This window comes from Macrobrachium nipponense, chromosome 41 (genome assembly GCF_015104395.2).
Source record: "Macrobrachium nipponense isolate FS-2020 chromosome 41, ASM1510439v2, whole genome shotgun sequence".
NCBI classification, from domain to species: Eukaryota; Metazoa; Arthropoda; class Malacostraca; order Decapoda; family Palaemonidae; genus Macrobrachium; species Macrobrachium nipponense.
In genome coordinates this window covers 231,461-237,500 of record NC_061102.1, presented here as the reverse complement: position 1 = coordinate 237,500, position 6,040 = coordinate 231,461, and positions in this window count along the sequence as shown.

Sequence of the window (6,040 nt, the reverse complement as noted above, 5' to 3'; positions counted from 1 at the left end):
CGTACACATAGGGAGGATCATCAATACTCTGGACTATTCACACTTATTTTTATGCCTTCTCTGTGAGCTTCCTCGATATCAAAGACATTTCTTCCCAAATACCTGCTTTACGCCACGTAGCTTACCCTTACCAGCAGTTCTCTACTATTCTCTTTGTTCCACAAGTCTACCGTCGTCCATTTTCCCAACATGACTAAGCCATCTCTTAATGCTCTTTTCCTGTGTTACATATAATATGCCGATGGGTCATCTCAGCATTCCAACCTTTCTCCTTCTCGTTCTCATTCAACATCCATAAACATTCTCTGGCATACTAAAAAATATCATGCATCTGTAATTTTGTAGTCGTCTCATTCACCTCTGCCTTTATATAGGGCATTACTTATTCATGTCAGCCACTGATCTGGTACCTTTCCCTCCTCCAGAAACGCCTTACTAATTTTGGGCAGCTTGTTAATCACGCTATTAGCATCATACCCAAGCATCTTACATGTGATCCCTCAACTCTTAGTGTCTTCGTTCTCCAGTCTCATAATTGCCCTTATTATAGTAAGTTTTATAAAGCATTCTCACATGTTTACTATTGCAGTCCACTCTTGCATCATTCAGTATGCCTTTCCTCTCTCCTACATATTCGATAAATCTTCATAATATTTTTCCATCTTCTTCCCAGATCTGCATATGGTTCATGTAGTATCTCCTCCCGTGAATAAAATCATTATACCAAAGGCATACAATATCAGAAACATTGATGGGAATTTGTGAAAGGAAGCATATATTTTCTTTTTCTAAAAACTTTCATCTCTTTAATTAACTTCAAGTGGGGTGAGTAACTCGAAATCTATATCGCTTTAGAATGTTTTTTGGGACAGAAAAAAAATCGTACTACTGGAGCAACGCTGCAGTGAGGGAAGTGGGTGTTTGGTTAGATTCAAGAGTTGAGAATCTGTTGTCTTAATTAAATGTGTCCGAATGAACGAAGTCGTGTATTTGGCCATTGCAGCTCTCCACCAGTGTCTGGGCAGCTGTGGTCATGAAGTCGCAGTAAAACTTGTGTTGCTAAGAAGGAGATTTTTTGCGTCTCCTGTCTTCATCACATCTTCAAGCTCATTTTGATTCTCCTGTCCCTAATTGAAGCGATTCAGTCTTCGATCTTTATCTTCGAAGTTCGGTGCAAATCGATGTTCAATGGAGGAACAATTTCTTTAACCTTTGGCTCACCGGTTTTCACATTTGATATTCACTAGTAGAAGTTATTTTTCTAGCGATCTGAATTATCGTACGAATTAAGGTTGATAAAGATTTCACTCACCCCATTCAAATGTAGCACTGCTAAGATATCTAATATCGCAACAAACAAAAACACATACACGCATATATATATATATATATATATATATATATATATATATATATATATATATATATATATATATATATATATATATATATATATATATATATATATATATATATATATATATATATATATATAATATATATATATGTATGTATATATATATATATATATATATATATATATATATATATATATATATGTATATATATATATATATATATATATATATATATATATATATATATATGTGTGTGTGTGTGTATGTATGTATGTATGTATGTAGTATGTATGTATGTATATAAAAGGGCCGTTGCCTTGTATAATAAGGCGCCCTATGAGGTAATGTTAGACTTGCGATAATCTTACGCTAAGTCGGTTGGTTATGCACTTCCATACTCATTGGAGTGTCTTGGGGTTTGTAGATCACTTACGAAGTCGGTATATTCTTCTGAGATTACATGATGAATATCAGTTAGGATTGTACAGGTCTTCTAATGACGATGGCTTGATCGCTTCTGCCAATGATGATGGCTAATTCCACTCTGACTACCATCTCGATTACAATCATAAAGGAAGCAGACAGTAGCTCGAACATATGAACATACATACGGATGACACAGTTACAAATCACGTAGGCCGTTTGAATTATAGTTCGCGGTAGTTGTCTCAAGCCGAAGCTTGGACTAATGTTTTCAAAACAAATGAAGGACCACAGGTGACGGCATGTCATCTTAGCCTACTTTATTGTATACGTCATCTTAGCATACTTTATCGTCTCTGGTCTGATCACATTCCTGCAAGCAATCTGGTTGACCTCTTTAGTTTTAGTTTTTTATATATATGGAATAACATTCCATATTTTTATTATGTAATACTTACACACACAACACACACACACACACACACACACACACACACACACACACACATATATATATATATATATATATAATATATATATATATATATATATATATATATATATATATATATAATTGCTCTATGTAACTCGCGAAAATTGCTGTAAATACCAATCAGACCGAAACAAAAAACGAATTATAAGAAATTTTAAAGATATATCCTTATTTACAATGAAATATTCGTGAGGCCAATGTCTTAACTTACCAAACAAGCGAAAAAATTTTATTTTTGAGATTATCTGACAACGATAAAAAAATATTAACTTAAAAGTAGCTAATCATAACTCTCGCAAAACCGCATCGAGAAAAGTAATGATTTTTTACGGAACTCCTTTGAGGAACATACAGACAAGCAAAAAGACCTTATCTGAGACTTATCTACATTGCATAGGTAATAGTAAATTCAGCTCTTGCTGGTACGTCATTATTTGCCCCCAAAGACAGTGTAATGATACCCACTTTATCGTCGTCAGTCATAATATGATGAGCTACTGCAGAGCTGGCTATTTTAATTCTCCTCTACCGTTATTTTTATGACACACCTGGCACTATGGAAGTCTAAATTACGATCACATGTATTTTACTGTTAACGTACTCAAGTGTGAGTCGTACTTTGAGGAATTCTAAACATATTATTTTTATTTTTATTCATTTTTTTATCATGGTTTTCATTTCTTCATCTAATTCTTTTTCGTGGTATTTTGGCCGCGTTATGGCTAAAAAAAATAATGTATTTTTTTTCTAGAGACCGTACTTTTCAACTTGGAGAATTAAGTGATCTAGCACTCGAACATTTTTATTCTCAATAATTACAAGCGTCTACAATATGTGGCTTCTCTATGAAAAGTTTTCTAGTTCATTTAACATGAGGAATTTTTCAGTAATTACTTACCTAGACCGTCATTAAATCAATCTGGAAGGCTACGCTTATTGTAAAAGAATGATTTTGACCAGTGTACTCAATCATCACCACAATGGCTGCGTTCAATGCACCAGGAGAAAAATGCATTTATTGTATACGTAGAAAAATAGTGTACACAACATTCATTTCTATTGATACTTGCATACAGTTGAGTAATTAATATATCAATCGTGCCGTATTTCCTATGATATTTTAAGATAGTTAAAACTGATATGAATTCGTCAACACCCCTAACAGCATAGAGGGTCAGAAATATATGGAAAGTCATATTAAAGTCGCCATCCATAACTAAAATTCTTCATAATTATGCAGGGAAAATTATTTGTAGAATAAGTGCCACATGATTTTCCTACAAGTCATTTCAATAAAAGGGATGTCATTCTGATAAATTATGAAATATGAATTACAATTTGCCGCCATATGAAATCATATACATGGAAGCAAGAAAAAATAAAAACGTGGAACATTTGAAGTATTTAGGTTTATAAACAAATTCCTCCTCTTTGTTTTTTTCATTAATTTCAAGGTTTTCAGTCATTTTTAAGGCTTTTTTTATTATTGATCATTTAAATTTACCACCTAATTAAAAGATACTGTAACTTACACTTAAGATCTTTTTTTAATGTACAATGCTGGTTGGCAAACATCCCGTATCTCGATTCAGATTTCAGTATAATGTAATTAGAAAATTGTAGAGGTAACTTCATCATAGTTCTAGTCCCCTGTATTTTACTTTTGTGTCTTCCAAATCTATTTTCACTAAAGGCCCATGATACCTTTAGAAACCACCAAGATATCCTTTAAAATCAGATACATCATCTTTAGGACACTGGGGTAACAAACATCAATGGAAGAAGATAAAGCACACACACAAGCAAAGCTTGAAAAAAAACACGAACTGAGAAAGAAGAAGAAAAGGGTTGCAAAAACAAAACGCAGTCTTTCACACAAAGTGCTAACAAAAGTCTCCACGCTACACTTTCTCACCTCTAGGAGAAGAAAGGAGCAAACACTCGCATGGAGAGGTCGACAAACACAAGAATGAGCACAAACACACACACACACATTCATACACAATGGCAATGAAAAAAATAAAATGCCTGGATACGCTCTCGGAAGGGACTGAAGCACTCGTTAAATTTTTTGTCTCTCTCTCTCTCCCCTTTTCCTCATACCAATTTTTTTTCTGAATAGTTTCAAAATGTAGTTTTTTATGCGCTTATGCCTATGAGACACATTTCATAAGATACGTTTCCAACAGATTCCCTGTATTCCGTCTTTCATGATTATTGAAAGGAAGAAGAGGGAGAGACTACTTTGCATGTCACAGGATTTTCGAGGTAAAAAATCATTAAAACGCTAAATGTTTCTGTGTGTGTGTGTGTGTGTGTGTGTGTGTGTGTGTGTGTGTGCGCGCGCGCGTGTGTCTATTATGTGCTGGTCTGAAATTGATACATTTACTATTGGTGTTGGATCAGTATATGAAAAACAGCATGAATTATTATTTCATGGTGAAAATAACCATGACATTTTTTTCACTTATTACAGTCTCAACATTGAATCTCGTGTTATGAGAGAGTAATAAACATAATGCAGTTATATTCTGACTACATTGCTATTACATTCAATATTTAAAGGTAATAAAAATAAGTCCCGTATGCAATCTAGCCTAATATCTGGCTTTGATCACCGTTAAAAATAATGAGACGTTATTAAGCTCTCTAATCGATTAATAATGTATTTCTCTGCCACTAGCAGAGGTGGCTAATCAAAGTGGGTTGACTTCATGCGAGCGAATATTATAAAATCTAGTTTTGCAGCAACATCGCTTCTTGCTTCATTTTCCAAATGGAGAGACGTTTCACTTTATAACATATATACACATATGCATTGTGGCATATATATATATATATATATATATATATATATATATATATATATATATATATATATATATATATATACCCCTCCCACCCCTCTCTCTCTATCCCCCTAAAATTTTTCCCTTTCCTTTGGAATTATCTTTCCGCTGCGAATCAAACACGAAACCTAATGTCGGCGGAGGAAAAAAAAAATCCCTTTCATTTATTTACCAATTAAGTTTTCTCGTTCTGCGATAGAGGTAATTGGAAATTGATTAGTTTTCCTGCTGTCTGGGCTTTTAAAGGCAGCGAGAAAGGGTTCACCCTCCCCTGAAAAAATATTAATCTGTATAGAGGTTTTACTGATAACAGATATGCAAAGAGAATATATATATATATATATATATATATATATATATATATATATATATTATATTATATATATATATATGTATATATATATAGATATATATATATATATATATATATATATATATATATATATATATATTATATATATATATATATATATATAGATATATACATTCATACATACATATGCGTATATATACATATATACACATGATAGAGGTAATTGGAAATTGATTAGTTTTTCCTGCTGTCTGGGCTTTTAAAGGCAGCGAGAAAGGGTTCACCCTCACCTGAAAAAATATTAATCTGTATAGAGGTTTTACTGATAACAGATATGCAAAGAGAATTTTATATATACATGCATACATATATATGCATATACGTAATATAATATATATTATAATATATATTATATAATATATATATAAAATATATATATATTATATATATATAAATATATATATATAATATATATATATAACTATAATATATATATATATATATACATACATATACATACATATGCGTATATATACATATATATACACATGCATATATTATATGTATTGTATTAGATGTGAAAGTATTAATTCATGAATTAACA